This window comes from Trachypithecus francoisi, unplaced genomic scaffold (assembly GCF_009764315.1).
Source record: "Trachypithecus francoisi isolate TF-2019V2 unplaced genomic scaffold, Tfra_2.0 Lachesis_group15, whole genome shotgun sequence".
NCBI classification, from domain to species: Eukaryota; Metazoa; Chordata; class Mammalia; order Primates; family Cercopithecidae; genus Trachypithecus; species Trachypithecus francoisi.
This window is the reverse complement of record NW_022681460.1, coordinates 69,261,815-69,288,831: the sequence shown is the minus strand read 5'-3', so window position 1 is coordinate 69,288,831 and position 27,017 is coordinate 69,261,815. Positions and strand designations below refer to the sequence as shown.

At 38.4% G+C, this 27,017-nt stretch overlaps 1 long non-coding RNA gene across 1 annotated transcript in view; it reads right to left on the bottom strand.

The window, feature by feature from the left end:
- Positions 1–896: 896 nt before the first annotated feature.
- The window catches only part of LOC117098045, a 49,300-nt gene continuing 23,179 nt past the window's right edge, over positions 897–27,017 (bottom strand). Inside the window, exon 3 of the long non-coding RNA XR_004443152.1 lies at positions 897–977. This is a non-coding gene — a long non-coding RNA (uncharacterized LOC117098045). The remainder of the gene's footprint in view (positions 978–27,017) is intronic.

Genomic DNA, 27,017 nt, shown 5'->3' with positions numbered 1-27,017 from the left:
AAGAGAGCATGAAATAACTACTTCACTCTGTAGCAGACTTTTCAGGTATTTCACAGCTTAATGAAAGTCCCCAAAGATGAATTTATTCCATGTATATTTGAAGATAGCTCTAGATAGACTGAGCTAAGCTGAATTCTGAGTACATGGAATCCATTACTATACCCAGCTCCTTTAATTCATTGTTATTTATTGCTGTCCTGACTCGTGAGTGCAGACAGAGTCTGATGTGATAACTTCTCTTCTAAGCTGTGGACATTAATGGACCTGAACTACCACTGAAATATCAGCACCCAAATGCTGTACTTACAATTCAGAGAAGACAACTAAATGTTTATTTTCTCCTTTAATGCACCATGCAATAAGTGAAATCAATAGAGAAAGAAGAGAAGTTAATACCTTCTTTTCTCATTAATGAGTTGGACAAGCTTCCAAATGACTACCTCTAGTAGTGATATTTTTGGAACTGCATATAATGAGAGTCTGTCTTTTAACCTTTACTAAATGACATATTTGTAAGTACATGTTTAAAGCTCTCTTGTTCTTTTAAAATCAAGGTTAATCATGAACTTGAAGGTAAAAAGAAACATCATCTGTCAAATGAAGTTGTCTATAAGTGTCACCCACTCAAATTGCTTATGTTAGAGAAAAAATTTTAGTCAGATCCCGTTAAGTACTTAGATGCAATGTTTCATTCCCTTGCCAGCCCCCATGTTGTAAGTGAAATATCCAATATGTCATGGCTGGTTAATTCTTCTCTAACCTTTGTTTTAGGTGTCACTTTTAATGTAGGAACTCAGTATTTCTAAAACAGAATTTGTACCTTAGTCCATTTTCTTCTGGCTTATAACAAAATACCCCAAACTGGGTAATTTACAAGAAAAAAATTATTTCTTACAATTCTGGAGTCTGGGAAGTCCAGGGTCAAGGGGCTGCATCTGGTTTGGGTCTTCTTGCTAGCGAGGACTCTCCGTGGTGTCCTGTGGTAGTGAAGGACATCACATAGCAAGGGAGCTGAGCATGCTAGTCCAGGCCTCTCTTCCTCTTCTTATAAACCACCAGTCCCACTCCTGTAATAACTCATTAATACATTAATCCATGAATCACCTCTTAAAGGCCCATCTCTCAATACTAACACTTTGGGGATTAAGTTTCAACATGAATTTTGGAGATGACAAACATTCAAACTATAGCAATTATTATATACCTTCAATATTGGTCTGTTCAGCATACCAAAAAAAGCACAAAAACCAATACACAGGATCAAAACAAAAATTCAGTTTTTTGAAATAATAAACAGAATTGATAGATCACTAGCTAGACTGAACAAAAAGAAGATTTAAGTAAGCACAATTAGAAATGATAAAAGTGACATTACAACTGATACTATAGAAATAGAAAAGATCATTGGAGACTACTGTAAGTATATCTACACACAAACTAGAAAACCTAGAGGAAATTGACAAATTCCTGGAAACCTACAACCACTCAAGATTGAATTTTGTTAATGAAACAATTATTTTAAAAAGATATTTGCCAGAATCAGGAGCATAGAGCAGATCCACCTTGTTATGGGTTGAATTGTGTTCCCCTAAAAGACATGTTGAAGTCTGATATGGTTTGGCTGTGCCCCCACCCAAAGCTCATCTTGAATTGTAGTTCCCATAATTCCCATGTGTTGCAGGAGGTACCCTGTGGGAGATAATTGAATCATGGGAGTGGCTTCCCCCATACAGTTTTTGTGGTAGTGAATAAGTCTCACAAGATCTGATGGTTTTATAAGAGGAAACCCTTTTCATTTGATTTTAATTCTGTCCTGCCTGCTGCCATGTAACAGGTGCCTTTTACCTTTCACCATGATTGTGAGGCCTCCCCAGCCATGTGGAATTGAGTCCATTATTTCTTTATAAATCACCCAGTCTTGGACTTGTCTTTCTCAGTAACACGAAAACAGACTAACAGAAAGTCCCAACCCCCTGTACCCCAGAATGTGATCTTTTTTGAATATAGGGTGGTTGCAGATGTAATTAGACAAGATGAGGTCATACTCACGTAGCTTGGCCTGCTAATACAATATGACTGATGTCCTTACTAAAAGGTAGCTATTTGAAGACACAGATAGGGAGACCATGTGAAGACAGAGGATTAGAGTGATTCAGCGACAAACCAAGGAGCACAGATTGCTGACAAACCACCAAAACCTAAGAAAAGGCAAGGATAAATTTTTCTACAGATTTTTGGGGAAGGCTGGTCTTGCTGACATTCTTTGTCTTGGACTTCTAGCCTCCAGAACTTTGAGACAATACATTTCTGTTGTGATACTTTGTTGCAGGAGCCCTAGAGAATGAATACACCGCCAACACCAGCTCTGCTTCTTTTATAGATCAGGAAAAATGTTGAAATGGAAAAATATATCACCACAACTAAGGTTAAATTAGAAGCAGTACAAAAGAGAATAGACTATTGAAAACACAGTAAGTTATATATATGGAATGGTGCTATAGTTTGAATGTCTCCTCTAACATTCACATTGAAATTTAATTTCCAGCGTAACTATATTGGTAAGCAAGGCCTTTAAGAGGTGATTAGTTCATGATGGCTTGTCATCATCATGGGATGGGTTAGTTATTGCAACACTAAATTTGTTATAAAACAGAGTTTGTCCTGATTTATTTATTTTCTTTCTTTCTTTCTTTCTTTCTTTCTTCTTTCTTTCTTTTCTTTTCTCTCTCTCTCTCTCTCTCTCTCACACACACACACATGCACACACACAAACGCACACACACACACACCCTGACTGACTTCTGCCTTCTACGCTTTGGTCGTGGGATGATGCTTCTCTCTCCTCTCTCTCTCTTTCTCTCACTCTCTCTCTCTCTCTCACACACACACACACACACACACACACTTGCTTCTGTCATCCACCCTTTGGCCATGGGATAATGCTCATCATGCTCATAGGTTTCCCACACTTTAAAACTCTGATCCAAATAAACTTCTATCGTTTATAAATTACCCAGTCTGTGGTATTCTATTGCAGCTGTAGAAAACAAACTAAAACAGATGAAAAAAGACACAGTAGTGCAATGCAAACAAACCAAAAAAAAGTACAGATATTAAACAAGGAGGATAGCAAAGACTTGGAACCAACCCAAATGCCCATCAATGACATTGGATAACGAAAATGCATCACATATATATCATGGAATACTATGCAGCCATAAAAAAGAATGAGTTCATGTCCTTTGAAGGGACATGGATGAAGCTGGAAACCATCATTCTCAACAAACTAACACAGGAACAGAAAACCAAACACTGCATGTTGTCACTCATAATTGGGAGTTGAACAATGAGAACATATGGGCACAGGGAGGGGAACATCACATACTGGGGCCTGTTGGGGATTAGGGGGTAAGGGGAGGGATAGCAATAGGAGGAATACCTAATGTAGATGACGGGTGGATGGGTGTAGCAAACCACCATGGCACATGTATACCTATGTAACAAACCTGCACATTCTGCACATGTATCCCCAGAACTTTAAGAATAATAAAAATTTTTTAAAAAATTAAAAAAAAATGATGAAAGAAATTTAAGCAGGCATCAATAAATGGAAAGCTATCTCATGATCATGGAATGACACAATATTGCTAAAATGTTCATACTACACAAAGCAATTGACAGATTCAATGCAACCCCCATCAAAATTACGATAGCTTTTTTTTTTTTTTTTTTTTACAGAGGTAGAAATAACAATCCTAAAATTCATTTGGAACTCTGAAACATCCCAAATAGCCAAAGGAATCTTGAGAAATCAGAGAGCAAAACTGGAGACAGCATCTTTTCTGATTTCAAAATTGAAACAGCACGGTACTGGGATAAAGACAGACACATAGACCAGTGGAACAGAATCAACAGCCTCAGTGAAGTCAGCAAGATGGCAACCTAGAGTTAGCCAGGACTCACCCTCCCACAAAAAGAAACTGAAGTAACAAATAAACAACTGTATTTTGACTAGACTCGCTGAAGAATTATGCTGGAGAGCACCAGGGGAGTGTCAACATTTCTGTGGAGCACAGATGCCCAGGATAGCACCAGAGAGAGAGGAGAGTGAGGCCTTCTGCCCCTGCCTCACTGTCTCTCCCATCAAAACCAACGTAGAGTCAGGAGGGAGTTCTTACTGGGAAAAGCTGAGCTATGGGTGTCCGGCAGCCCTGTTGCCACCAAATGCCAGCTATCCTTGTTAGAGTAAAGTCCCCCAATCTTCATAGGCACCAAATCCATTTTTCAGATTAACCAGGAGCTCAGGCAGATACATTGTCTCAGAGTAGAAGCCTACATTGAGCACTCATCGCCCTTGTGACCTAAGCTTCTATAGCTTGGTGCCATCCTAAAACTGCACCCATTACTAAAGTGCACCCTTTTCTAGGAGCTGCTAGCAACTGATTGTTTATCTGTCCCTGAGGCCTCACTATCATTCCACCATGTTTACACAGGTTCCTGCAGCACCATGACCCCAGCTGTCCAGAGCCTAGGCCTGAAGGAATAATCCAGACCCTGGTATCCAAACCCATTTGCCTGTCTCGAAGGAACAGGCAAATCTGCCCAGTATGGGAGCCACTAAACAGCAGGTCTGCTACTTTGTCCATACACACCCATGACCCACAGCCAGATGGCCTGCCAAGAATGTGTGCACCTGTACCTGGCCCAATAGTGGGTCCTATGGAAGACCTGCCCCCCAACAGATTGCCACAGAGCCTCCCAGCACTGCCATGCCTATGCATACCTAGCCTGACATCCAGTCGAGCTGCAGCCTTGCCTGTTTGGAGAAAGAACCACACAGCATCCCAGTTGGCCACACTCTTGTGCCCCCAACATAGCCTGACAGGCATCTGGCAGCAGCCACCAAATCTCCAGAGAGCCCGATGAAAGGCCAGTCAGTCGTCTGTGCCCACATGCAACCAGCCTGACAATGGGCCCAGAGCCTCTACCCAGCGAAATCACTCTACCATCATCAAAAATTCCTACAGCCTAGACCACTGAGGCAGTTGCAAACATTGCTGACAGGGATTACAGCAGAAGAAAAATGGATGGAAAACACACTATCCACCCAAAAACAAAGCCATTACACCATATTAAACCAACACTCATAGTCCCATCTAAAAAAAAAAAAAAAAAAAAAAGTTTTTCACCATGAAAACTACTATATAAAATTAATAAGAGTGACTATTCCACTAGATATGCAGATATCTACATAGGAGCATAAGAAATATAAAAAACCTTGGAAACATGACAACCCCCAAAGAAAGACATAAGTCTCAAGTAACAGGCCCCAGAGAAAACAACATTTACCAAATGTCCGAAAAAGAATTCTAAATAATAATTTTAAGTAAGCTAAGTGAGCTACAAGAGAACACAAAAAATTCAATAAAATAAGGAAAATATGATCTGAGTGAGAAATTCAGCAGAGATAGACATTTAAAAAAAAGATACAAACAGAAATTTTGGGACCAAAGAATTTAATGAATGAAATAAAAAAATACAATTGAGAGCTTTAACAGACTACATCAAGCAAAAAAAAAAAAAAGAATTTCTGAACTTGAAAACCATCTTTTGAAATAGAGGAACAAATTGAAGTAGAAATAAAAATAATAAAGAAAACCTATGGGACTTGTGAGACATCATTATGCAAATAAATTTTGCATGATAGGATTTCCAGAGATAGAAGAGATGGGGAAAGTCACAGAAGACCTTTTTAATGAAATAATAGCTGAAAACTTTCCAAGTATTGAGAGATATATGAACATTCATATTCAGAAATCTCAAGGGTCCCCAATTAAATTCAATTTCAAAAAAACCCTGCTAAGGCCCATTATAATAAAATTGTCAAAAGTCAAAGACAGAATTTTAAAAGCTGTAAGATAAAAGTGTCTAGTCACCTTTAAGGGAATTTTCACTGGACTATTAGCAGATTACCCAGCAGAAGAGTGAATAGGATGTTATATTCAAAGTGCGGAAAATTTAAAAAAAAAAAAAAAACTGTCAGCTAAGCTATTATATTCAACAAAGCTATTCTTCAGAAATGGAGGAAAAATAGACATTCCCAGACAAGCAAATCTGAGGGAATTCATCACCAATAGACTGGCCTTTCAAGAAATACTTAAGGAAGTGCTACACATGGAAACAAAAGAACAATAATTCCTATCATTAAAGCATGTGAAAGTATCTTACAGGTTAAGGAATAAAAACAAAATGTAAAAGTATAAAATTCACCATGAGAGGTAAATTAATAAATCAAATTGATAATACACCAGTGATATAATGGTGCTGTGTAAATCTCTCAATCCTCTAGTATGAAGGTTTAAAGTCAAAATGGTCAAAAATAACACAAGTTACAGTTAGTGGCTAAGGAAATCATAATAAATTAAGAAAACAAAAATATATATTGGGGTAGTAAAAACTCTAGAGTATTTTTATGATAAAAAAAATTAAGCAGTGATCACCTTAAAATAGTCTAGTATAACTGCAGGAGTCTTTGTGTTAACCTCATGGCGATCATAAAGAAAGAAATTACAGCAACAAACCAGACAGAGGAAAGAAAGCATAACAGCACAGAAAACCACCAAACTTGAGAGCTAAACAAGAAAAGAAGGTATAATTCATCTATAAGACAGCCAGGAAACAACTTTTAAAATGTCAGGTTAAATCCTTACCTGTCAAAAATTACCTGGGGTAAATGAATTAAATTGTACAGTTAAAAGATATAGAGTGACTGAATGGATTAAAAACAAACAGGACCCAAATACTTGCTAGCTTCAGGAGACTACTTCATCATTAAAGACAAATATTAAAGACTTAAAGTGAAGGGATGGAAAAAGACATTCCATGCAAAAGTAAACAAAAAGTGAGAAAAGGTAGGCATACCTTCATAAGATAAAACAGACTTGAAGTCAAAACTGTAAAAAGAGACAAGGTCATTATATAAGGATAATGACCTTACATAAAGGGATCAATTCAAGAAGAGGATATAACAATTGTAAAAACATATATGCACTCAATACTGGAGGATCCAGATATATAAAGCAAATATTATTAGATCTAAAAGGAGAGATAGATTGCAATACAATAATAGCAGGGGACTTTGAGACCCTACTTTAACAATGGACAGACAGATCACCTAGACAAAAAATTGACTACAGAACGTCAGAGTTAAACTACACTCTAGATTAAATGGATCTAACAGACATTTATATAACATTTCCTCCAACTGCTGCAGAATGCACATTTTTCTCAACATTCTCCATGTTAAATAACATGTTAGGTCACAAAGCAAATCATTACAAGTTTAAGAAAATAGAGATTGTATCAAATATCTTTTATGACCACAATGACATAAAGCTAGAAATCAACAACAATAACAATTTTGGAAAATTAACAAATACATGGAAATTAAACAATATGGCTACTAAACAACCAATGGGTTGATGAAAAAAATTAAAGAGAAATTAAAAATTTATTTGAGACAGAAAACAATGGAAACAAATTATACCAAAACCTATGAGACAACAAAAGCAGTTTTAAGAGATAAGTTTACAGCAATAAACACCTCTATCTATCTATCTATCTATCTATCTATCTTTTAATAAGCAACCTAACATTACACCTCAAGAAACTAGAAAAACAACAACAATCTAAATGCAACATTGGTAGATTTTTTTTTTTAAAAAGCTCAGAGAAGAAATAAAATAGAGACAAAAAACCAATTCAAACATCAATTAAATAAAGAGTTACTTTTTTTTTTAAAGATAAAGCAATTGACAAACATTTACCTAGACTAAAAAAAAAAAAGAGAGAGAAACTCAAATAAAATCAGAGATGAAAAGGAGACATTACGACTGATGGCACAGAAATACAGAGGATCATAAGAGACTTACATAATACTATACACCAACAAATTTGATAACATAGAAGAAACGAACAAATTCCTGGACACATACAGACTACCAAGATTAAATTATGAAGAAATAGAAAATCTGAAAAAAGCAATAATGCTTAAGGAAACTGAATCATTAATAAAAAGCCTTCCATCAAAGAAAAGTCCAGGACTTAATAGCTTCACAGCTGAATTCTATCAAACATTTAAAAGAGAACTAATATCCGTTCTTCTCAAACTATTCCAGATTATGTAAGAGGAGGGAATATTTCCAAATTTATTTTATGAGGTCAGAATTAACTTTATTTCAAAACTGGACGAGGACACAATGAAAAAGAAAACCTACAGGCCAATATCCCTGATGAACATAGATGCAAAAATTCTGGATAAGACCTAGCAAATTGAATATAACAGTACATTAAAAAGATCATTTACGGAGGGTGGAGCAAGATGGCCGAATAGGAAAAGCTCCAGTCTCCAGCTCCCAGCGCCAGCGACACAGAAGACAGGTGATTTCTGCATTTTCAACTGAGGTACTGGGTACATCTCACTAGGGAGTGCCAGACAATCGATGCTGGTCAGCTGCTGCAGCCCGACCAGCAAGAGCTGAAGCAGGGTAAGGCATTGCCTCAGCTGGGAATCGCAAGAGGGAAGGGAATCCCGTTTCCTAGCCAGGGGAACTGAGACACACAACACCTGGAAAATCGGGTAACTCCCACCCCAATACTGCGCTTTACCAAGGGTCTTAGCAAATGGGCACACTAGGAGATTTTATCCCACACCTGGCCGGGAGGGTCCCACACCCACGGAGCCTCCCTCATTGCTAGCACAGCAATCTGCAATCTAATGGCAAGACAGCAGCCAGGCTGGGGGAGGGGCACCCGCCATTGCTGAGGCTTAAGTAGATAAACAAAGCCGCTCAGAAGCTCGAACTGGGTGGAGCTCACAGCAGCCCAAGGAAGCCTGCCTGTCTCTGTAGACTCCACCTCTAGGGACAGGGCACAGCTAAACAACAAAAAAAAACAACAACAGAGCAGCAGAAATCTCTGCAGATGCAAATGACTCTGTCTGACAGCTTTGAAGAGAGCAGTGGATCTCCCAAGGTGGAGGTTGAGATCTGAGAACGGACAGACTGCCTGCTCAGGCGGGTCCCTGATCCCTGAGTAGTCTAACTGGGAGACATCCCCCACTAGGGGCAGAACAACACCCCACACCCCACACGGTGGAGTACACCCCTGAGAGGAAGCTTCCAAATCAAGAATCAGACAGGTACACACGCTGTTCAGCAATATTCTATCTTCTGCAGCCTCTGCTGCTGATACCCAGGCAAACAGGGTCTGGAGTGAACCTCAAGCAATCTCTGACAGACCTACAGCTGAGGGTCCTGACTATTAGAAGGAAAACTAACAAACAGGAAGGACACGCACACCAAAACCCCATCAGTAAGTCACCATCATCAAAGACCAGAGGCAGATAAAACCACAAAGATGGGGAAAAAGCAGGGCAGAAAAGCTGGAAATTCAAAAAATAAGAGCACATCGCCAGCTCCAAAGGAACGTAGCTCAGCGCCAGCAACGGATCAAAGCTGGTCAGAGAATGACTTTGACGAGATGAGAGAAGAAGGATTCAGTCCATCAAACTTCTCAGAGCTAAAGGAGGAATTACGTACCCAGCGCAAAGAAACTAAAAATCTTGAAAAAAGAGTGGAAGAATTGATAACTAGAATAATTAATGCAGAGAAGGCCGTAAACGAAATGACAGAGATGAAAACCATGACACGAGAAATATGTGACAAATGCACAAGCTTTAGTAACCTACTCAATCAACTGGAAGAAAGAGTATCAGTGATTGAGAATCAAATGAATGAAATGAAGCGAGAAGAGAAACCAAAAGAAAAAAGAAGAAAAAGAAATGAACAAAGCCTGCAAGAAGTATGGGATTATGTAAAAAGACCAAACCTACGTCTGACTGGGGTGCCTGAAAGTGAGGGGGAAAATGGAACCAAGTTGGAAAACACTCTTCAGGATATCATCCAGGAGAACTTCCCCAACCTAGTAGGGCAGGCCAACATTCAAATTCAGGAAATACAGAGAACACCACAAAGATACTCCTCCAGAAGAGCAACTCCAAGACACATAATTGCCAGATTCACCAAAGTTGAAATGAAGGAAAAAATCTTAAGGGCAGCCAGAGAGAACGGTCGAGTTACCCACAAAGGGAAGCCCATCAGACTAACAGCAGATCTCTCGGCAGAAACTCTACAAGCCAGAAGAAAGTGGGGGCCAATATTCTACATTCTTTTTTTTTTTTTTTTTTCACTTGAAAAGGTCTTCAAATACATTTTATTGTAAGAAAAATCAACTCTTAGAATGGAATTTATCTTTGTGATAACAGCAATGAACAATTCTTTCAATAATTCACCTTAGAAAGTGGTGATATTGATTTTTGTTTGTTTGTTTGTTTTTGAAACAGAGTCTCCATCTGTTGCCCAAGCTGGAGTGCAGTGGCATAATCTCAGCTCACTGCAAGCTCCACCTCTCAGGTTCAAGTGATTCTCCTATCTCAGCCTCTGGAGTACCTGGGATTAAAGGCATGTACCACCATGTCTGGCTAATTTTGTATTTTTAGTAGACATTGGGTTTCACCATGTTGGCCAGGCTAGTCTTGAACTCCTCACCTCAACTGAGCCACCTGCTTTGGCCTCCCAAAGTGCTGGGATTACAGGAATGAGCCAGCATGCCCAACCAGAAAGCTGTGATATTGGTATTTAGTAATGATACATATTGTCGAAAAAAATCAACTTTTGGAAAAAATAGTTTTAGTACCATAAAATTTAGGAATTGGAAAAATTGCACATGTATATATGTGCCTATAATGCACAGGGAAAATGACTGAAATGGCACATAAACTCTTTTTTTTTTTTTTTTTAGAGTCCCCATTTAATTTTATTTTATTTTATTTTATTTTATTTTTAATTTTTTTATTATACTTTAAGTTCTAGGGTACATGTGCATAACGTTTATATCGTGTATAACTCCCCAATGCAATCCCTCCCTCCTCCCCCCTCCCCATGATAGGCCCCAGTGTGTGATGTTCCCCTTCCCGAGTCCAAGTGATCTCATTGTTCAGTTCCCACCTATGAGTGAGAACATGCGGTGTTTGGTTTTCTCTTCTTGTGATAGTTTGCTAAGAATGATGGTTTCCAGCTGCATCCATGTCGCTACAAAGGACGCAAACTCATCCTTTTTTTGGCTGCATAGTATTCCATGGTGTATATGTGCCACATTTTCTTAATCAATTCTGTCACAGATGGACATTTGGGTTGATTCCAAGTCTTTGCTATTGGGAATAGTGCCGCAATAAACATACGTGTGCATGTGTCTTTGTAGTAGAGTAATTTATAATCCTTTGGGTATATACCCAGTAGTGAGATGGCTGGGTCATATGGTACATCTAGTTCTAGATCCTTGAGGAATTGCCATACTGTTTTCCATAATGGTTGAACTAGTTTACAATCCCACCAACAGTGTAAAAGTGTTCCTATTTCTCCACATCCTCTCCAACACCTGTTGTTTCCTGACTTCTTAATGATTGCCATTCTAACTGGTGTGAGATGGTATCTCATTGTGGTTTTGATTTGCATTTCTCTGATGGCGAGTGATGATGAGCATTTTTTCATGTGTCTGTTGGCTGTATGGATGTCTTCCTTTGAGAAATGTCTGTTCATATCCTTTCCCCATATTTTGATGGGGTTGTTTGTTTTTTTCTTGTATATTTGTTTGAGTTCTTTGTAGATTCTGGATATTAGCCCTTGTCAGATGAGTAGGTTGCAAAAATTTTCTCCCATTTTGTAGGTTGCCTGTTCACTCTGATGGTAGTTCCTTTTGCTGTGCAAAAGCTCTTTAGTTTAATTAGATCCCATTTGTCAATTTTGGCTTTTGCTGCCGTTGCTTTTGGTGTTTTAGACATGAAGTCCTTGCCCATGCCTATGTCCTGAATGGTACTACCTAGATTTTCTTCTAGGGTTTTTATGGTATTAGGTCTAACATTTAAGTCTCTAATCCATCTTGAATTAATCTTCGTATAAGGGGTAGGAAAGGATCCAGTTTCAGCTTTCTACTTATGGCTAGCCAATTTTCCCAGCACCATTTATTAAATAGGGAATTCTTTCCCCATTTCTTGTTTCTCTCAGGTTTGTCAAAGATCAGATGGCTGTAGATGTGTGGTATTATTTCTGAGGACTCTGTTCTGTTCCATTGGTCTATATCTCTGTTGTGGTACCAGTACCATGCTGTTTTGGTTACTGTAGCCTTGTAGTATAGTTTGAAGTTAGGTAGCGTGACACCTCCAGCTTTGTCCTTTTGACTTAGGATTGTCTTGGCAATGCAGGCTCTTTTTTGGTTCCATATGAACTTTAAAGCAGTTTTTTCCAATTCTGTGAGGAAAGTCATTGGTAGCTTGATGGGGATGGCATTGAATCTATAAATCACCTTGGGCAGTATGGCCATTTTCACGATATTGATTCTTCCTATCCATGAGCATGGTATGTTCTTCCATTTGTTTGTGTCCTCTTTGATTTCACTGAGCAGTGGTTTGTAGTTCTCCTTGAAGAGGTCCTTTACATCCCTTGTAAGCTGGATTCCTAGGTATTTCATTCTCTTTGAAGCAATTGTGAATGGAAGTTCATTCCTGATTTGGCTCTCTGCTTGTCTGTTACTGGTGTGTAAGAATGCTTGTGATTTTTGCACATTAATTTTGTATCCTGAGACTTTGCTGAAGTTACTTATCAGCTTAAGGAGATTTTGGGCTGAGACGATGGGGTTTTCTAAATATACAATCATGTCATCTGCAAACAGGGACAATTTGACTTCTTCTTTTCCTAACTGGATACCCTTGATTTCTTTCTCTTGCCTGATTGCCCTAGCCAGAACTTCCAACACTATATTGAATAGGAGTGGTGAGAGAGGGCATCCCTGTCTTGTGCCAGTTTTCAAAGGGAATTTTTCCAGTTTATGCCCATTCAGTATGATATTAGCGTGGGTTTGTCATAAATAGCTCTTATTATTTTGAGGTACGTTCCATCAATACCGAATTTATTGAGCGTGTTTTTAGCATAAGGGCTGTTGAATTTTGTCAAAAGCCTTTTCTGCATCTATTGAGATAATCATGTGGTTCTTGTCTTTGGTTCTGTTTATATGCTGGATTACGTTTATTGATTTGCGAATGTTGAACCAGCCTTGCATCCCAGGGATGAAGCCCACTTGATCGTGGTGGATAAGCTTTTGATGTGCTGCTGAATCCGTTTGTCAGTATTTTATTGAGAATTTTTGCATCGATGTTCATCAGGGATATTGGTCTAAAATTCTCTTTTTATGTTGAGTCTCTGCCAGGCTTTGGTATCAGGATGATGTTGGCCTCATAAAATGAGTTAGGGAGGATTCCCTCTTTTTCTATTGATTGGATAGTTTCAGAAGGAATGGTACCAGCTCCTCCTTGTACCTCTGGTAGAATTCAGCTGTGAATCCATCTGGTCCTGGACTTTTTTTGGTGGGTAGGCTATTAATTATTGCCTCAATTTCAGAGCCTGCTATTGGTCTATTCAGGGATTCAACTTCTTCCTGGTTTAGTCTTGGGAGAGTGTAAGTGTCCAGGAAATTATCCATTTCTTCTCGATTTTCTAGTTGATTTGCGTAGAGGCATTTATAGTATTCTCTGATGGTTGTTTGTATTTCTGTGGGGTCAGTGGTGATATCCCCTTTATCATTTTTTATGGCGTCTATTTGATTCCTCTCTCTTTTCTTCTTTATTAGTCTTGCTAGCGGTCTGTCAATTTTGTTGATCTTTTCAAAATACCAACTCCTGGATTCATTGATTTTTTGGAGGGTTTTTTGTGTCTCTAACTCCTTCAGTTCTGCTCTGATCTTAGTTATTTCTTGCCTTCTGCTAGCTTTTGAATGTGTTTGCTCTTGCCTCTCTAGTTCTTTTAATTGTGATGTTAGAGTGTCAATTTTAGATCTTTCCTGCTTTCTCTTGTGGGCATTTAGTGGTATAAATTTCCCTCTACACACTGCTTTAAATGTGTCTCAGAGATTCTAATATGTTGTATCTTTGTTCTCATTGGTTTCAAAGAACATCTTTATTTCTGCTTTCATTTTGTTATGTACCCAGTAGTCATTCAGGAGCAGGTTGTTCAATTTCCATGTAATTGAGCTGTTTTGATTGAGTTTCTTACTCCTGAGTTCTAGTTTGATTGCACTGTGGTCTGAGAGACAGTTTGTTATAATTTCTGTTCTTTGACATTTGCTGAGGAGTGCTTTGCTTCCAATTATGTGGTCAATTTTGGAATAAGTGCGATGTGGTGCTGAGAAGAATGTATATTCTGTTGATTTGGGGTGGAGAGTTCTATAGATGTCTATTAGGTCCGCTTGGTGCAGAGATGAGTTCAATTCCTGGATATCCTTATTAACTTTCTGTCTCGTTGATCTGTCTAATGTTGACAGTGGAGTGTTGAAGTCTCCCATTATTATTGTATGGGAGTCTAAGTCTCTTTGAAGGTCTCTAAGGACTTGCTTTATGAATCTGGTGCTCCTCTATTGGGTGTATATATTTAGGAGAGTTAGCTCTTCCTGTTGAATTGATCCCTTTACCATTATGTAATGGCCTTCTTTGTCTCTTTTGATCTTTGATGGTTTAAAGTCTGTTTTATCAGAGACTAGGATTGCAACCCCTGCTTTTTTTTGTTCTCCATTTGCTTGGTAGATCTTCCTCCATCCCTTTATCTTGAGCCTATGTATGTCTCTGCATGTGAGATGGGTCTCCTGAATACAGCAGACTGATGGGTCTTGACTCTTTATCCAGTTTGACAGTCTGTGTCTTTTAATTGGAGCATTTAGTCCATTGACATTTAAGGTTAATATTGTTATGTGTGAACTTGATCCTGTCATTATGATATTAACTGGTTATTTTGCTCGTTAGTTGATGCAGTTTCTTCCTAGCCTTGATGGTCTTTACATTTTGGCATGTGTTTGCAATGGCTGGTACCGGTTGTTCCTTTCCATGTTTAGGGCTTCCTTCAGGGTCTCTTGTAAGGCAGGCCTGGTGGTGACAAAATCTCTAAGCATTTTCTTATCTGTAAAGGATTTTATTTCTCCTTCACTGATGAAACTTAGTTTGGCTGGATATGAAATTCTGGGCTGGAAATTCTTTTCTTTAAGAACGTTGAATATTGGCCCCCACTCTCTTCTGGCTTGTAGAGTTTCTGCCGAGAGATCTGCTGTTATTCTGATGGGCTTCCCTTTGTGGGTAACCCGACCGTTCTCTCTGGCTGCCCTTAAGATTTTTTCCTTCATTTCAACTTTGGTGAATCTGGCAATTATGTGTCTTGGAGTTGCTCTTCTGGAGGAGTATCTCTGTGGTGTTCTCTGTATTTCCTGAATTTGAATGTTGGCCTGCCCTACTAGGTTGGGGAAGTTCTCTGGATGATATCCTGAAGAGTGTTTTCCAACTTGGTTCCATTTTCCCCCTCACTTTCAGGCACCCCAATCAGACGTAGATTTGGTCTTTTTACATAATCCCATACTTCTTGCAGGCTTTGTTCATTTCTTTTTCTTCTTTTTTCTTTTGGTTTCTCTTCTCACTTCATTTCATTCATTTGATCCTCAATCACTGATACTCTTTCTTCCAGTTGATCGAGTCGGTTACTGAAGCTTGTGGATTTGTCACGTATTTCTCGTGTCATGGTTTTCATCTCTGTCATTTCGTTAATGATCTTCTCTGCATTAATTAGTCTAGCTGTCAATTCTTCCACTCTTTTTTCAAGATTTTTAGTTTCTTTGCGCTGGGTACGTAATTCCTCCTTTAGCTCTGAGAGGTTTGATGGACTGAAGCCTTCTTCTCTCATCTCGTCAAAGTCATTCTCTGACCAGCTTTGATCCCTTGCTGGCGATGGGCTACACTCCTTTGCAGGGGGAGATGCGCTCTTATTTTTTGAATTTCCAGCTTTTCTGCCCTGCTTCTTCCCCATCTTTGTGGTTTTATCTGTCTCTGGTCTTTGATGATGGTGATGTACTGATGGGGTTTTGGTATAAGTGTCCTTCCTGTTTAATAGTTTTCCGTCTGACAGTCAGAAGGACTGTCTGTTGGTCTGTTGGAGATTGCTTGAGGTCCACTCCAGACCCTGTTTGCCTGGGTATCAGCAGCAGACTTTGCCGAAGATAGAATATTGGTGAACAGCGAGTGTACCTGTCTGATTCTTCCTTTGGAAGTTTCCTCTCAGGGGTGACTCCACCCTGTGAGGTGTGGGGTGTCAGACTGCCCCTAGTGGGGGATGTCTCCCAGTTAGGCTACTCAGGGGTCAGGGACCCACCTGAGCAGGCAGTCTGTCCGTTCTCAGATCTCAACCTCCGTGTTAGGAGATCCACGGCTCTCCCCAAAGCTGTCAGACAGAGTCGTTTGCGTCTGCACCGGCCCCGCTGCTTCCCCTATTGGACTGCAGCTGTGTGCTGTCCGCCGAGGTAGAGTCTACAGAGACAGGCAGACTTCCTTGAGCTGCTGTGAGCTCCACCCAGTTCGAGCTTCCCAGCGGCTTTGTTTACCTACTTAAGCCTCAGCAATGGCGCGTGCCCCTCCCCCAGTCTCGCTGCTGCCTTGCGGATCGATCACCGCAGACTGCTGTGTTAGCAGTGAGGGAGGCTCCGTGGACGTGGGACCCTCCCGGCCAGGTGTGGGATATATTCTCCTGGTGTGCCTGTTTCCTTAAAGCGCAGTATTGGGGTGGGAGTTACCCGATTTTCCAGGTGTTGTGTTTCTCAGTTCCCCTGGCTAGGAAAACGGATTTCCTTCCCCCTTGCACTTCCAGGTGAGGCGATGCCTCGCCCTGCTTCAGCTCACACTGGTCAGGCTGCAGCAGCTGACCAGCATTGATTGTCCGGCACTCCCTAGAGAAATGACCCCAGTACCTCAGTTGAAAATGCAGAAATCACCGGTCTTCTATGTTGCTCGCGCTGGGAGTTGGAGACTGGAGCTGTTCCTATTCGGCCATCTTGCTCCGCCTCCTCTACATTCTTAAATAAAAGAATTTTAAACCCCGAATTTCATATCCAGCCAAACTAAGTTTCATAAGTGAAGGAGAAATAAAATCCTTTACAGATAAGCAAATGCTTAGCAATTTTGTAATCACCAGACCTGCCTTACAAGAGACCCTGAAGGAAGCCCTAAACATGGAAAGGAACAACTGGTACCAACCATTGCAAAAGCATGCCAAAATGTAAAGACCATCGAGGCTAGGAAGAAACTGCATCATCTAATGAGCAAAATAACCAGTTAATATCATAATGGCTGGATGAAGTTCACACATAACAATATTAACCTTAAATGTAAACGGACTAAATGCTCCAATGAAAAGACACAGACTGTCAAACTGGATAAAGAGTCAAGACCCATCAGTCTGCTGTATTCAGGAGACCCATCTCACATGCAGAGACATACATAGGCTCAAGATAAAGGGATGGAGGATGATCTACCAAGCAAATGGAGAACAAAAAAAAAAAGCAGGGGTTGCAATCCTAGTCTCTGTTAAAACAGACTTTAAACCATCAAAGATCAAAAGAGACAAAGAAGGCCATTACATAATGGTAAAGGGATCAATTCAACAGGAAGAGCTAACTATCCTAAATATATATGCACCCAATAGAGGAGCACCCAGATTCATAAAGCAAGTCCTTAGAGACTTACAAAGTGACTTAGACTCCCATACAATAATAATGGGAGACTTCAACACTCCACTGTCAACATTAGACAGATCAACGAGACAGAAAGTTTACAAGGATATCCAGGAATTGAACTCATCTCTGCACCAAGCAGACCTAATAGACATCTACAGAACTCTCCACACCAAATCAACAGAATATACATTCTTCTCAGCACCACATCACACTTATTCCAAAATTGACCACATAATTGGAAGTAAAGCACTCCTCAGCAAATGTCAAAGAACAGAAATTATAACAAACTGTCTCTCAGACCACAGTGCAATCAAACTAGAACTCAGGAGTAAGAAATTCAATCAAAACCGCTCAACTACATGGAAACTGAATAACCTGCTCCTGAATGACTACTGGGTACATAACAAAATGAAGGCAGAAATAAAGATGTTCTTTGAAAACAATGAGAACAAAGATACAACATACCAGAATTTCTGTGACACATTTAAAGCAGTGTATAGAGGGAAATTTATAGCACTAAATGCCCACAAGAGAAAGTAGGAAAGATCTAAAATTGACACTCTAACATCACAATTAAAGGAACTAGAGAAGCAAGAACAAACACATTCAAAAGCTAGCAGAAAGCAAGGAAGATCAGAGCAGCACTGAAGGAGATAGAGATACAAAAAGCCCTCCAAAAAATCAAAGAATCCAGGAGTTGGTTTTTTGAAAAGATCAACAAAATTGACAGACCTCTAGCAAGACTAACAAAGAAGAAAAGAGAGAAGAATCAGATATATGCAATAAAAAATGATAAAGGGGATATCACCACCGACCCCACAGAAACACAAACTACCATCAGAGAATACTATAAATACCTTTATGCAAATAAACTAGAAAATCTAGAATAAATGGATAATTTCCTGGACACTTACACTCTCCCAAGACTAAACCAGGAAGAAGTTGAATCCCTGAATAGATCAATAGCAGGCTCTGAAATTGAGGCAATAATTAATAGCCTACCAATCAAAAAAAGTCCAGGACCAGATGGATTCACAGCTGAATTCTACCAGAGCTACAAGGAGGAGCTGGTACCATTCCTTCTGAAACTATTCCAATCAATAGAAAAAGACGGAATCCTCCCTAACTCATTTTATGAGACCAACATCATCCTGATACCAAAGCCTGGCAGAGACACAACAAAAAAAAGAGAATTTTAAACCAATATCCCTGATGAACATCGATGCAAAAATCCTCAATAAAATACTGACAAACCGGATTCAGCAGCACATCAAAAAGCTTATCCACCACGATCAAGTGGGCTTCATCCCTGGGATGCAAGGCTGGTTCAACATTCGGAAATCAATAAATGTAATCCAGCATATAAACAGAACCAAAGACAAGAACCACATGATTATCTCAATAGATGCAGAAAAGACCTTTGACAAAATTCAACAGCCCTTCATGCTAAAAACTCTCAATAAATTCGGTATTGATGGAACGTATCTGAAAATAATAAGAGCTATTTATGACAAACCCACAGCCAATATCATACTGAATGGGCAAAAACTGGAAAAATTCCCTTTGAAGACTGGCACAAGACAGGGATACCCTCTCTCACCACTCCTATTCAACATAGTGTTGGAAGTTCTGGCTAGGGCAATCAGGCAAGAGAAAGAAATCAAGGGTATTCAGTTAGGAAAAGAAGAAGTCAAATTGTCCCTGTTTGCAGATGACATGATTGTATATTTAGAAAACCCCATTGTCTCAGCCCAAAATCTCCTTCAGCTGATAAGAAACTTCAGCAAAGTCTCAGGATACAAAATTAATGTGCAAAAATCACAAGCATTCTTATACACCAGTAACAGACAAGCAGAGAGCCAAATCAGGAATGAACTTCCATTCACAATTGCTTCAAAGAGAATCAAATACCTAGGAATCCAACTTATAAGGGATGTAAAGGACCTCTTCAAGGAGAACTACAAACCACTGCTCAGTGAAATCAAAGAGGACACAAACAAATGGAAGAATATACCATGCTCATGGATAGGAAGAATCAATATCGTGAAAATGGCCATACTGCCCAAGGTAATTTATAGATTCAATGCCATCCCCATCAAGCTACCAATGAGTTTCTTCACAGAATTGGAAAAAACGGCTTTAAACTTCATATGGAACCAACAAAGAGCCCGCATTGACAAGACAATCCTAAGTCAAAAGAACAAAGCTGAAGGCATCACGCTACCTGACTTCAAACTATACTACAAGGCTACAGTAACCAAAACAGCATGGTACTGGTACCAAAAGAGAGATATAGACCTATGGAACCGAACAGAGCCCTCAGAAATAATACCACACATCTACAGCCATCTGATCTTTGATAAACGTAAGAAAAACAAGAAATGGGGAAAGGATTCCCTATTTAATAAATGGTGCTGGGAAAATTGGCTAGCCAGAAGTAGAAAGCTGAAACTGGATCCTTTTCCTTACTCCTTATATGAAAATTAGTTCAAGATGGTTTAGAGACTTAACTGTTAGACCTAATACCATAAAAACCCTAGAGGAAAACCTAGGTAATACCATTCAGGACGTAGGCATGGGCATGGACTTCATGTCTAAAACGCCAAAAGCAATGGCAGCAAAAGCCAAAATTGACAAATGGGATCTAATTAAACTAAAGAGCTTTTGCCCAGCAAAAGAAACTACCAACAGAGTGAACAGGCAACCCACAGAGTGGGAGAAAATTTTTGCAATCTACTCATCTGACAAAGGGCTAATATCCAGAACCTACAAAGAACTCAAACAAATTTACAAGAAAAAAACAAACAACCCCATCAAAAAGTGGGCAAAGGATATGAACAGACATTTCTCAAAAGAAGACATTCATACAGCCAACATACGCATGAGAAAATGCTCATCATCACTGGCCATCAGAGAAATGCAAATCAAAACCACAATGAGATACCATCTTGCACCAGTTAGAGTGGGAATCATTAAAAAGTCAGGAAACAGCAGGTGCTGGAGAGGATGTGGAGAAATAGGAACACTTTTACACTGTTGGTGGGATTGTACACTAGTTCAACCTTTACGGAAAACAGTATGGCAATTCCTCAAGGATCTAGAACTAGAATTACCATATGACCCAGCCATCCCATTACTGGGTATATACTCAAAGGATTATAAATCATGCTGCTATAAAGACACATGCAGATGTATGTTTATTGCAGCGCTATTCACAATAGCAAAGACTTGGAATCAACCCAAATGTCCATCAGTGACTGACTGGATTAAGAAAATGTGGCATATATATACCATGGAATACTATGTAGCCATAAAAAAGGATGAGGTCATGTCCTTTGTAGGGACATGGATACAGCTGGAAACCATCATTCTCAGCAAACTATCGCAAGAACAGAAAACCACACACCGCATGTTCTCACTCATAGGTGGGAACTGAACAATGAGATCACCTGGACTTGGGAAGGGGAACATCACACACTGGGGCCTATCATGGGGAGGGGGGAGTGGGGAGGGCTTGCATTGGGTGTTGTACCTGATATAAATGATGAGTTGATGGGTGCTGACGAGTTGATGGGTGCAGCACACCAACTTGGCACAAGTATACATATGTAACAAACCTGCACATGTACCCTAGAACTTAAAGTATAATAATAATAATGATGATAATAATAAATTGATATGGAACCCAAAAGGGACCCTGAATAGCCAAGGCAATCCTAAACAAAAAGAACAAAGCTGGAGCCATCATATTACCCATGTCAAAATATACTACAGGGCTGTAGTCACCAAAACAGGCTGGTACTGGTACAAAAACGGGCACATAGACCAATGGAACAGAATGAAGAGCCCGGAAATAATGCCATACACTTACAACCATCTGATCTTCAGTAAAGCTGACAAAAACAAACAATAGGGAAAGGACTCCCCAGTCAATAAATGGTGCTGGGCTAACTGGCTAGTCATATGCAGAAGATTGAAACTGGACCCCCTACCTTACACTACACACAAACACCAACATAACATGGATTAAAGGCTTAAATGTAAAACCTAAAACTATAAAAACCCTCGAAGGTAACCTAGGAAATACCATTCTGGACACAGAACTTGGCAAAGATTTCATGATGAAGACAACAAAAGCAATTGCAACAAAAACAAAAATTGACAAATAGGATCTAATTAAATTGAAGAGCTTTGCACAACAAAAGAAACTATCAACAGAGTAAATAGACAGCCTACAGAATGGGAGAAGATATTTGCAAACTATGCATCCAACAAAGGTCTAATATCCAGAATCTATAAGGAACTTAAATTTATAAGCATAAACAAACAACCCCATTAAAAAGTGGGCAAAGGACATGAACAGACACTTTTCAAAAGAAGACATATATGTGGCCAGCAAGCGTATAAAAAATGCTCAACATCACTAATCATTAGAGAAATGCAAATTAAAACCACGGTGAAACACCATCCCACACCAGTCAGAATAGCTATTATTATAAAGTTGAAAAATAATAGGTGCTAGCAAGGTTGTGGAGAAAAGGGAACACTTACACACCACTGGTAGGAATGTAAATTAGTTCAGCCACTGTGGAAAGCAGTGAATGATTCCTTAAATAACTTAAAATGGAGTTACCATCCAACCTAGCAATCCCATTATTGGATATAATCCAAAGGAATATAAATTGTTCTATCATAAAGACACATGCATACGTATATTCATTGCAGCACTGTTCACAATAAGAAAGATATGGAATCAACCTAAATGCCCATCAGTGGTAGACTGGATAAAGAAAATGTAGTACATATGCACCATGGAATACTATGCAGCTGTAAAAAAGAATGAGATCTTGTCCTGTGCAGCAACACGGATGGATCTGGAAGCCATTATCCTAAGCAAACTAACACAGGAACAGAAAGCCAAATACGGCATGTTCTCACAAGTGGAAGCTAAACAACAAGAACACATGGATATTAGAAGGGTAACAGTAGATATTGGGGCCTATTTGAGGGTGTAAAGTGGGAGGAATGAGAGGATCAGAAAAATACCTTTTGGGTGCTATGTTTATTACCTGGATGACAAAATTATCTGTTCACCAAACCCCTGTGACATGCAGTTTACCTATATAACAAACCTGCACATGTACCCCTGAGCCTAAAATAAAAGTTAAAAAAAAGAAAAAAAAAATGATCATTTACTATGATCAAATGAGATTCATTCCAGAGATGCAGGGATGCTTGAATACATACAAATCAATAAATATGATATACCACATTAACAGAAAGACCAAAACCATATGATCAATTCAATACATGAAAAAAAAAAAAGCATTTGACAAAATTCAACGTCTCTTCATGATAAAAACTCTTAACAAATTAGGTATAGATGGTATGTAACTCAACACAATAAATGCCATATATGACAAACCCACAACTAACATTACACTGAGCAGGAAAAAAACTGAAAGCTTTTTCTCTAGGATGAGGAACAAAAGAATGCCCACTTTTACCACTTTTATTAAACATATTAATGGAAGTTATAGCCAGAGCAGTCAGGCAAGAGAAAGAAATAAAGGCATCCAAATTGAAAATGAGGAAGTCAAATTGTCCCTGTTTGCAGATTATGCTATCTTAAATGCAGAAAACTCTAAGGAATCCACCAAAAACTGTTAAAACTAATAAACAAATTTAGTAAAGTTATAGTATACAAAATCAGCATTTAAAAGTTATTAGCCAGATGCAGCGGCTTATTCCTGTAATCCCAGCACTTTGTGAGGTCAAGGCGGGAGGATCACTTGAGGCCAGGAATTTGAGACTAGCTTGGGCAGCATAGCAATACCCCATCCCTACAGAATTTTTTTTAATTAAAAAGAATTTTAAAAACATTAATAGTGTTTCTATATGCTAATAGTGAGTTATTTGAAAAAGGAATAAAAAAGATAATTATATTTATAATACCTATAAATAAGATAGCTAGGAATAAACTCAACGAAGGAGGTGAAAACTATAAAATTTTGATGAAAGAAACTGAAGAGGACACAAATAAATGGAAAGATATCCCAAACTGATGGATTGAAAGAATTAACATTGTTAATATGCCCACACTAGCCAAATAAATCTACAGATTTAATGTAATCTCCATCAAAATACCAATGACATTCTTCACAGAAATAGAAAAAAAAATCCTAAAATTCATATGGAACCTTTAAACTCTAAATATCCAAGAAATACTGAGAAAAAAGAATAAAGCTGGAAGCATCACACTACTTGACTTCAAACTATATGTCAAAGCTATAGTAACCAAAACAGTAGGGTACTGGAATAAAAACAGAAAAATAGTCCAATGGAACAGAATGGAGACCTCGGAAACAAATGTATGCACCTATAGCCAACTCATTTTTCACAAAGGTGCCAAGAGCACACATTAGGGAAAAGGCAGTCTCTTCAATAAACGTTGCTGGTAAAATTGGATATCCACATGCAGAAGCATGAGACTAGACCTCTATCTCTCACCACATACAAAAATCAACCCAAAATGAATTAAAAACTTAAATGAGAAACTTGAAAATATGAAACTACCAGAAGAAAACTAGGTGAAACACTTCATGATATTGGGTTGGTCAACAATATTTATTTTATTTATTTATTTTTGAGACAGGATCTCACTCCTGTTGCTTAAGCTGGAGTGTAGTGGAACAATCATGGCTTGCTTCAGCCTTGACTTCTCAGGCTCAGATGATCCTCCTGCCTCAGCCTCCCAAGTATCTGAGCCTACAGTTACATGCCACCACCCCTGGTTAATTTTTTGTATTTTTATTAGAGACAAGGTTTTGTCATGTTGCTCAGGCTGGTCTCTAACTCCTGTGTTGAAGTGATCCACCTGCTGTGGCGGTGGGATTCAGTTCTGGGATTACAGGTGTGAGCCACCATGCCCAGCCAAGAATGTTTAAATAATACATATTCCTGGGCTCTGTGTTCTGTTACATTGGTCTGTTTTTATGCCAGTTCCAAACTGTTGATTACAAGAACTTTGTACCATATTTTGAAATCAGGTAGTGCAATGCCTCCAGCTTTGTTCTTTTCGCTCAATATTGCTTTGGTATTTGAAGTTTTTAGGGGTGCTCTATGAATTAAAATTGTTTTTATTTCTATTTCTGTGAAGAATATCATTGGCATTTTGACGGAGATTGCATTAAATCTGTAGATCTATTTGTGTACTATGGCTGTTTTATAATATTCGTTCTTTGAATCCATGAATATGAAGTACCTTTCTACTTATTTGTGTCCTCTTCAATTTCTTGCATCAAAGTTTTATAATTTTCAGTGTACATGTCATTCACCTCCTTAGCTAAGGTTATTTCTGGCTATCATTTTTTGTGCTTACAGGGAACAAAAGAAAAAATAGACAAATTGAATTACTTCAAACTGAAAAGATTTTTCATAGAAAATGAATCCATTAATCAAGTGAAGAGACAACTTACATCTTTGCCAACTATACATCTGACAAGAGATTAATATCCAGAATATATAAAGAACTTAACAACAATGACAGCAAAATAACCTGATTTTAGAAATAAATAGAATACATTATTACATATTTTGGAGAGATGACATATAAATGGCCAACAGGTATATGAAAAAATGTTCAACATTGCTAATTATCAGAAAGATCTAAATCAAAACCATGAGGAGATACAACCTCACCCCAATTACAATGGCTATTTTCAAAAAGACAAAAGGAAACAATGTGGGTGAAGATGCAGCGAAAAAGGAACGCTTACACACTGCTAGTGGGATTGTAAGCTAGTAAAACCATTATGGAAACCAGTATTGAGGTTCTTTTAGAAATTAAAGAACTACCGTATCAGCCATCCCACTAATTGGTATGTATTTAAAAGAAATGAAATCAGTATATAGAAGAGATAACTGCATTCCTATGTTTATTGCAGTGGTATTTACAATAAGCAAGACATGGAATCAACCTGTGTCCAACAACAGATTAATGGTTACAGAAAGTGTGGTATATATACGCAATGGAATATTATTCAGCTGTCAAATAATAAAAGCTCATCATTTGCAATAACATGAATGAACTTGTAGTACATATCATATGATATCACTCACATGTGGAATCTCAAATATAATAATACGTTGATATAGTAGAGGCAGAGAGGAAAACAATGGTTACCAGAGACTGAAAAGAGGAGGGAGGAGGGGAGAATTGGGAGTGCTGTCAGTTGTAATTAGATAGAAATAAATTCTGGTGTTCTAGTGTTCAGTAGCATTACTATGCTTAACAGTGAAACAGTGTGTATTAAAAAATAGTTAAAGGAGAGGCTTTTGAATGTTCTCAAAGAAATGATAAATGCAGGAGGTGGTGGATATACCAACTACCCTGATGGATTATTATACAACATTAATATGCATAAATACATCACATACTCCATAAATATGTGCAGTTACAAAATGTCAATTAAAACAATAAATAAATTAATTTATTTAATAGCCCAGAAATAAACCTATGCATACACAGTCAACTAATCTTTGACAAGGGTGTCAAGAACACACAATGGAGAAAAGATAGTGTTTTCAATGCATGGTGTTGGTAAAACTGTATATTCACATGCAAAAGAATAAAATTGGACCCTTCCCTTACATCATTCTAAAAAATCAACTCAAAATCCATTAGAGACTTAAACAGAAGACATGACACTGTAAAACTACTCAAAAAATAGGCAGAAAGGGTGTTGACATTAGTGTTGGCGATAATTTCTTGAACTTGACACAAAAGCGCAGGCAACAAAACCAAAATAAACAAGTAGGACTTGTCAAGCTAAACTACATTTTCTGCAAACAACCATTGATTATAAACAAAAGTTAGGTTATATAACAGTTAAGAATGTTTATGGTTTTTATTCAGCTTCCTTTTTTAGTATATACTTTCTTCTATTTTATCTTTTTAAAAATATCTCATAACTAATGATTGTGAAAGCAATTTTATATACAGAAACAGTTGTTAGTAAATATCCTTTAGTCAAATATAGAAACAGATTGACAGTTAATACAAACATTAAGAGAGTAGATATAAGCAGTTCTTTTAAAAATAATAAGTACTTGTAAAAATGGCAGAATATTTATTGTTTGTAAGGCAGAATAATTATTAATATGAAGTTTATCAAAATTAAATATAAGACCAACTAGATTGTTGGAAGCAAAGGTACAACTTCTGTGGTAGCCTTTTTTTCCAGTCTTAGTGACACTGCATTTCATTCCCGGTCAAATACTCCTTAAAACACGAACACAGGAAATTATTTAGGAGTGCACCTATACCAGATCCAAGATAACTCAGAATCAGGCTGAGGACTAAT